Source organism: Neolamprologus multifasciatus, chromosome 3 (assembly GCF_963576455.1).
Source record: "Neolamprologus multifasciatus chromosome 3, fNeoMul1.2, whole genome shotgun sequence".
NCBI classification, from domain to species: domain Eukaryota; kingdom Metazoa; phylum Chordata; class Actinopteri; order Cichliformes; family Cichlidae; genus Neolamprologus; species Neolamprologus multifasciatus.
The window spans coordinates 24,031,601-24,040,525 of record NC_140441.1 but is presented as its reverse complement, the minus strand read 5'-3'; positions in this window follow the sequence as shown (position 1 = coordinate 24,040,525).

The window sequence follows — 8,925 nt, the reverse complement described above, 5'->3', positions numbered from 1 at the left end:
AATGAGCTCACTGTTGCAGGTGTTCCAACTTTCAGCTTACCTTTGCTGAGCCCAGAGGGCGAGGCAAATACACGAGAGGAAAAATAAATATTTACTTTTCTTTTTTTTTGCTAAATATGTTTGAATGTTTTTTTTACTGGGTCCTGATAGAACATATTTAATTTATATATTGTTTAGTTTTAGCCTGTAAGAACCTTTACTCTGGCACTCGTTACCTTGACCTTTGACTAATGACATCTATCCAGTTCACTCCAGGTGAGTCTATCTATGATACATGTACATTTTCAGACTCTGATAGGACGCAGAGGTGCGCAGAGAGGAGCAGATTCAAACCCAGAATCTTCATCATTCAAGCAGTAAAAAATAAAGAAATGTCAAGATCACTTTGTCTCTATCAGAACAGACAGTGTGGGTTAAAGTAACAAGATCCCAACACACTAAATGTGGGACAGAGTGAATGCCTATGTAGGACAAACATGTGTTACAACATGTGTTTTTCCAGAGATGTATTTGTGTTTTCATCATATTCCAGTGACAAAGTCTTGTGACTTTGTGACACGTCACTCATGATGACAGGTTTTCTTTTACATCCAGTGAATAAAAGATGGACTTTAGTCAAGTCTGTCCTGCAGACACAAACAAAATGTGGGACATTTTCTAAATGTGTGTCAAAGGGAGGAGGGCTAAAGATGCCCCATGCCTATGTGGTGCCAGGACCTTATCCCAGAAGACACTGGGAGATAGGTGGGGTACAACATGGACAGGTAGCCCATCGATCAAAGAGAAGCAGGTTTAGCAGTCAGCTGAAAGCACATGGAAAACATGCAAACTGCACATAGAAAGGCCCGGCCAACCCACAGGTTTGAACCAAGAAGATCACTGTTATAAACCGATAAACTGACTGAAATCTCTCCAGACATCTGTGTGAAATGTTTCAGATTAAACACGATTAGTTTTGATGACTACAGTCAGGACCTTGATCACATCTGTAGACTCTTGATAAGATGACAGACTGTTGAAAGCTTTGAATGCTTTGAATGTTATTTATGCACAGGATGAAGAGTCAATCCACACCTGATCTTTATGTGGCAGGAAATATCTTTTTTCTATGAGAAGTTTCCCGACTCTTCTTTTTCAACGGCTCTTCTGCTTTCACTGAGACCTGGAGGCGAGGCAAATAATCCGAAACAAATATTGTTAACAAATATTTACTCTTTGTTCTAAGTATATTTGGATAATAGATTTCTTCTTACAACAGGGAAATGTCCCATCCAGTGAAATGTTTTCTCATGTTTTGCAAGTTACGTGACACAATATGCTCCGAGCGCTTTAACACAGCGTGGAGGGTCAAGTGCAGATATGTAGCTTTGTAGAAGGTTGTAGAAAAACTGCTTTACACTTTCAGTCCACTGTCACTGTCTGTTTGATCTACACAGAGCATCAGGACTACAGGAACACTCAGCATCAACCTGATGATGATACGAAAATGATGAAAAAATTAAAGCAGCTCAGACTTTGACTTCCACTTTAATAAGATGCTGTGGAGTTCTATCTGTCACAGGGCAGGAAGACATTTATTTCTAAAAGCAAAAGAGTAGAATGAGATTCCATGTTCCCACTAAATATATAGAAATAAATAGGAAATAGGAACTTCCATGCTGTTTTGTTCGATATCTGTATGATTGGTACGGGTTACTACAGATTCTCACCATCTTTGTTACTATTCTGTAGAATTCATTAAACTCCTGAATCTTTTCTTACCACAAAATCTGTAATACAGCTGTCGTAATCTGTACAGTTTTAATGTGCAAGTGTTAACAAAAAACCAAACAGATGCTCAGAACCTGAAGTGAAAACATGCCGAATTCCTTTTACACGGCTCGTCTACATTTAATGAGTTAGAGTAGGTACGCCCTCAGATCTGATGGAAATCCAGCTCAGAGATAAACCGTGTCAGTGTGAAGCATGCACTGCTCACTTTCTGCTGACACGCTCACCGAGGTGTTAATCCACCTCCAGAGGGAAAACTCAGTGATGCTGTTTTGGTCTGAATTTTATTCCTGTGTTAGAGATTTTTAGAGCCTCCCGGGTGCACTGAGAATTACTTTAATAATGATCATAACAACAGCTCTCTGATGACAACACAGTGTTTTTACAGTTTACTGTGTCACACTGAACTCTACAGGCATGGCAACAAAGCTTTGGGAGTGTCGCAAATTTGGTCTTTTTTTTATTCAGAGGGTTTACTACATTTTTATAAAGCAAAGAACAGTTTAAACATTTCACAAGTTTTAAAGACTTTTATTGGCACAAAGATCAAATCCTTCTAACCCCCCCCCTCCCCTCCAAAAAAAATTCACCTTTATTTAGGTTGAAGCAGTAATTTTGAGTAAAATGCAACTGAAATATATCAAGTTAAAGGTTTATTTATTATAATCATTTATCATAAAGGAAGATGTGCTTTATAAACTAAATGCATGCCAAGCAAACACGTTTCTTTTGACCAGATTCCGTTACATACGACATTTTACACCATACGTTTTTTTAGGATGGGGGGTGGGGGATGTGACTGACAGTGATCCATTCTTGCCTTTTCAGTCCTTCAAGTAAGTTTTGTACGTTTTTTGTCCATGAATCCAAAATATTAATTTGATACTGTCTGGGCCTCTTAGTTACTGTTTGTGCATCGTGACACGGCGCTCCATCATGCTTGAAAATGGCCAGACTGTTGCTAAGTTGCTCCTGAAACACTGGAAGAAACCCGTGTTTGAAGATGTTTTCAGTCCTCATCCCTATCAGCTTCCTCCTCTGCCACACCAACCCTCTGCATGTCCTCCTTCACTGCATCCATGAATCTTCTCTGAGTTCTTCTCCTTCTGCCTGGCTGCTCCATCTTTGTTCATAAGTCTTTGAAACTTATGATTTTTTTTTTTACAATAACATAGAAACGTGTAAAAAGTAAACTAAATAAAAAAGGAATCAGCCAATTTGCCCTGACCGTGCAGTACAACTGAACTTAATACACCCATCCCTCAGTGCCTTTCAACAGCTGCTGTTTGTGTTTAGTAATTTAACTCCTTTTCTGCTTGCTAGCGCCAAGTTAATGTGTGATGAGATGCAGCCCACAGTCTTCTGCTGACTAATGAAAAGCACACGTGCTACTGCAGCGTTCACTGTTTCTTTGCTGCTAGTGATGTGTTAAAAACACAAAGCAGTGAGACCAGTTTTTTTGCATCTGTTCTGAAGACTGAAACTGAAGCGTGAGGCCAGCCTTCACTTTACAGCAAGACAAAGTTACTTTTTCCTACATCCAGCTTTTAACAACGTTTTTTGTTGTTTGTGTGTTTTCTTTTACTTGCTTTCACTCGCTGAGTCTCCTTATTTTATTTTCAGTTCAGTTTTTTAATTTTATTTTTTCTATGTATTTTATTTAATGTGTTTCGTGTTTTTTTTTACTGCTGTAATAAAAGTATTTCCCAACTTTCTGGTTCAGTAGAGTCGACTACATCTTATGTGACCTTATGTTATTTGAATTAATTTTTACTGAGCTGTGTGGTCGAATTAAAAGTGTCATTATTCAGAGCAGCTGTGTGAGATTTTCTCAGGACATCTTGGCAATGAAACGTTGTGTTTCCTACACGATCTAATGCCTTGTTTGTCCCTAAAGAACTTCATAGCTCCAGCCTTTGACCCGCGACCACAAGAGGGAGACAGGCCTCTGGTATGAGCTCACTCATCTCCCTTCAACATCCTCAAAGTTGGTTTAATTGGATGCTTCTTTGATTAAAACTTTCCATCATTTTGCTTGTTAAAAATTCATCCTTCCCCTAAAACCCACGTTACTAAAACTGCAAGCCTGATCAGGTTCAACTGCTTTCACTGGTCATTTTATTAGGTACACCTTGCTAGTACCAGGTGGGATCATTTTTTTCCCCTTCTGAGCAGCTTTAATTCTTCATGGCATAAATTCAACAAGGTGCTGGAAACATTGCTCAGAGAGTTTGGTTCATGTTGACGTGACTGAGATCTAGTGTCTGTGGAGGTCATTTGCATTCAGAGATGCTCTTCTGCATATGTGTGCTGTAAAATGTGGTCGAGTTACTATTGACGTCCTATCAGCTGAAACACTCTGTTTATTCTCCTCTAACAACAACAAGGCAGAACTGCTGCTCACTGGATATTTTCTCCTTTTCAGAGCGATCTCTGTAAGATGTTTGTCAAAGAGAACGATTAACAGCTTCCACAGATAAATCATCTTCCCCTCAGCACAGACTTTATGTTGCACTAGCATTCTGTAAAGAAAAGAATTGGTGAAAACGTGGCTCCTCCAGATGACTTTCAACTAAAAGTCTGAAATTTAACTTCTCCCAACCAGACTACTGGTTCTGCATGAGCGAAGCAGGTAAAAAAAAATATGTAAGAAAGCCAAATTCATTCCAGCTCAAGCTCAACAAAGCTCACTGAGCCCTGCTCCTGTACCTACGGCTTTATGAAACTCAGTTTAACATACAAGTCTATCAGTTTCATGGTCGATGTGGCCTCTGTGGGAAATGTGCTTCAGCCTTAAACTTGTGAGAAGAGTCAGTCTGACCCAGTAGCCAAAAGAAAGGGGAGTCAGAGGTCACGGCAGGAGCAGCGGCATGGTGCGACCTTTGGAGGAGGAGGGGGTTTCCTCAGCTGCAAGGAAGCACAGACTCAGAGGTCACATTCAAGATTATTGGAACAATATGTGGGGCTCTGTGTGGGGACTTTCAGCCAGTCAGAAGCAATTTAGTCTAATAGTTTAATCCAAAGTTTAATATCCTGATTAAGTGGATGGGTTTCCTTAAAAATCGGGTCAGACTTTAGTTTTTCTTTAAGGTAGAAGAATGCTAATTATTATTATTTATAAGAGTGATATAAAATATGGGATTGGGAAACAGTTTACAAGTGAACACTGAGCTACGTTTGACTTCTGAGAGTCCGTACAAAGCGTTAAACGTTGACAGGAAAGCCTTTAACACGAGCATTAAAGTTGAATTCACTTTACATCTAAGCCGCAGCACTTTGTAGCAGCAGTGTCTGATAGATTTACCTGCACCACTGAAAGTCCACCCAGACTCACTCGTGGCACAAACAGCTTAAGGAAGAGAGCAGATGCTGTGAGCTCAAAGCCACATCGCTGTGCAGAGACATCGTTCGACACGTTTTGGGCTTTCAGCTCTCTGTGGCGCTTGACCTCAGATGAATTCTAATCCGTAGGTTGCCTCTGTTCCTGAAGCAAAGCCTTGCTGTTCCTTTGATGAAAACGCTGAATTGTGCGATGGTATTTGAAGGTCACAGTCAGCATGTTGCTGTTTTGTGTTGCACAGCGCAGCAGCCGCAAAAGACAGAAATGTATTTTAAAAGTGACATTTGTGTTGACCTGAAGGTGAAGCTTTAAATAATGATGGAAATGTAGAGAAAACTTAAAATTTCTGCAACACAATTCAATACATTTTTGAATTTTCTCAGCTTTTGAGGACTTTTGTTGTTGACTTTACTAACATTTACATGCTTAGACTAAAAGTCTGGCAACCTGAATTTTCTGGATCACCTTATTAGAATAAGCAAGTGAGGTTAACAATAAAAAATGGCTAAAGCTGCATTTTTAACCTCCCTGAGGACAGCTTTGTTTTTCCTCCTGGTTGAAAAAATGGGACTTTTAGTGTGCTGGTAAAAGTGGGTGTAGCAGAGTTTTGCAGTGGAAGTGTGCTGCACCCATAACCTAGAGGTCAATGGCTCGAAAACATGATCTGCTATGAAAACATTCAAAGTCTAAACAACTGGAGTCAACCATGCACAGCAATGGGCCGCAAAGAGAGGAGTGCAGGTAGGGAGTCAAGCTTCAGGGGTGATTTATGGCAGAAAAATCGCAGCAAGAGTGAAAGGAAGGCTGGTTTAGTTGAAGATGTTAAACTTTTTGTTTGGAGAGAGAGAAATGAGTGTCTCAGAGGGTTGGCACAGGTTGAATGGGAAGGCTGAGAGAGGGGTGGTGGATGTACTGAACAAAGGGTGTTGAAGGTGGAAATGAGGAAGACCTCAGAGGAGATTCATGGATGTAGTGGAGGAGGACATAGAGGGTTGGTGTGGCAGAGGAGGATGTTAGGGGCCTGAACAGAACAGAGATATTAACTTAACCTCCAGTATTCAGTATTTGAACCATTCAAATACACTGTTAGTGCTCAGGTGAATGCACAATCTAGTTTTCCAGAGACAAATGTATTCATATATTTTACATGAACACAAAGCACATGTATTAAGGATAAGCACTTCAGACACCTCCATGCACTTAAGAGGACGGATACATACGTGATGCCTTCATCTGTGAAGCTGACTCCAGGGAAAATACAATCTGCAGTAGCTGCAACTGTGCATGACAAATCAAATAATGCAGGGCTGAAAAAACTGTATTAGAGTGAAGCTTGGTGCAAATCGTTAATTCTGAGTAAGATAATGTTGACAGTTCAACAAACAGCAGTGTGACTGCCCATAGACACCACCCACACACCACCCACAGATCACTCACACACTACAGGGGAATATAAACAGTAACCTAACTGGATAAAATTAGATCTAAAAATGTTCAGAGAACATCAGCAGAAAGTCACAAATTGTGGTTTATAAATTTAGGATAATTTTTTTTTTTTTTACAAAGATTCTAAAAACAAGTTTATCCAGTACATTTTTTACATTTTCCAGTTTGTTTAAGGTTTCACATTCCCACCATCCATCTATTTTATTATGACTATTCTACTCAGAGTCACAGGGTGCTGGAGGTTATCCCAGCTTTCATAGGGTGAGAGGCGGGGTACGTCCAGGGCAGGTTGCCAGTCTATCACAGAGCTAACACTGACAAGTGCACAACTATTCACTCCTACACGTCCTGGTCACGTGATATTTTGCCTTCACTGGATCATCCCCCTGCAGCCTAAATAAACTTCTTGCTTTCAGTTCAACTCCATCTGTCCAAACACGTCTGCTTTTGCGTCTCCAGGAAGCTGGAGTACCCAGAGAGAACCTACACAAGCTCATGGTGAACATACCAGGCAGAACTAGGAACCTTGCTGCTCTGACGCAGCAGTGCTAATTATCACACAGAAAAATCTATTTAAAAACTTCAATTTTGATATGAATTACTACTTCGATTACTGGATTATTGCCTGTGAACATCCATTATGCTGTTAGCATGGTCATCAAATTTGACATTTTGGTTGGATGGCACAGGAGATGTGATGAGGTCACTAAAACTGGCAGGGTTCATCATCTGAGGACCACGAATGCAACCAGCAAGGTTCATGTCACTCTAACTGGCACATTTAAGATTAAACTGAACATTTTATTGTGTGCTAATTTTGTTTTAATTTTGTAACTACTGGAATTTTTGGGATAGGCTCCGCCCACCCCCGCGACCCTGAAGGGATAAGCAGAAAAAATGCATGGATGTTTTTTTTGTTTTTTTTGTAGCATTTTGGAAATGTTTCATAAAAGAAGACTTTGTAACCTGCACCTCATTGATCAAAGCTCGATGTCTCAGTTAAACTTCTGACCTCATGGAAAGACTATTTGAAATTATACATTTCCTTTAAGTCTTCTTTGGACATTCAATTAAAACTTTGTCTTGGGAGCATTATTAGAGCCCCCTCAGAGCACACACCTGCTGCTCTCATTACAGGTCTGACTGCACGGTGCAGTTATTAATGTGCATGCAAAACACAGCATTTGCTGCTGCACTTTTGTGTTTCTTGATTTTTAATGTAAAGATATTTAAAAAAAAAATAGAAAGCAGGCAGTAAACCAGACAAACTGCATTGCAGTGGGTCTTCAAATTGAGCGGATGAAATGAAATAGAAGATTTATAAAGATCATAAACACGGATCTTTATTATGTTCTTTAACTTTGACGGTGTCGCATATGTTGTGTTTACAACTTCTACCTTTGCTTACAGCACCTGAAGGCAGCACTACCGGAAAAAAGCGGAAAAAAAAGAAGAGAAGCACTGCGCATGCCCAGAGCATCTTCCACCCGCACAGTGAGAGCCGCTGCAGAGGAGATGCTGGTGCAAAGAAAAATCATCTCTCGCATGTTTGCAGAGCAAACGTCCAGACCGAGCAGACTTTGTGACTCTGCAGGATATCCACCTGTCCTCCTCCTCCTCCTCCTCCTCCTCCCACCCAGAGAGCAGCAGAGGAGGAGGAGGGACACCTTAAAGAGGAGGGAGTGGGGGTGGATGCAGCTTTATCAATAGCAGGTTGCCGCTGACGATCCAGTTCAAACTAGTTTGCTTTGAGTATGCGACTGTGGCTCCACAAAGAGCTGCGAGCTGCGAGCCAAAATAAATCTTCCACGCCCGCTGAGCTTCAACTTTTACTGATGATAGCGCGAGAAAGGCTCGGCAGGACACCAGGAAATAGTTTGGTGATGCCCAGTAATGTTTATACTAATATAAGGAATGGATGTTATACTTTTAGAGTGTATGACATCATCATATGTTCTCAGTGGAGTTCTTGCCTCCTCTAATAGGTGGTGACACTTTTTAGTCTCTTATCATTGTTCAGAAACCGCCTAAATAAAACTTTTTGCTGATTCTGCACAATAACCATCGCAGTCACACACAGGGAGTGCTGTGGGGGGACAACAAAGGAGCAGACCAAGCATCACCATCATCATCCTCATCACAGCTGCCACGGACGCGCGTAAAGCCGGCGCTGCCGCCGATGCTTGATGCGCGACGACTCGGCGGCAAATCGGTTAATGGCAGGTTACAAATGCGCAGTAAGCCGAGACACGATGTCCATGTTGGGGGTGATGTATGACAGGAGCTGGGCGACAAAGCGGAGGGAAGCTGTGGAGGAATCACTGCAGTGCAGCAGAGCTGTCAGTCAACCGGCAGAGGAGGCTGCACAC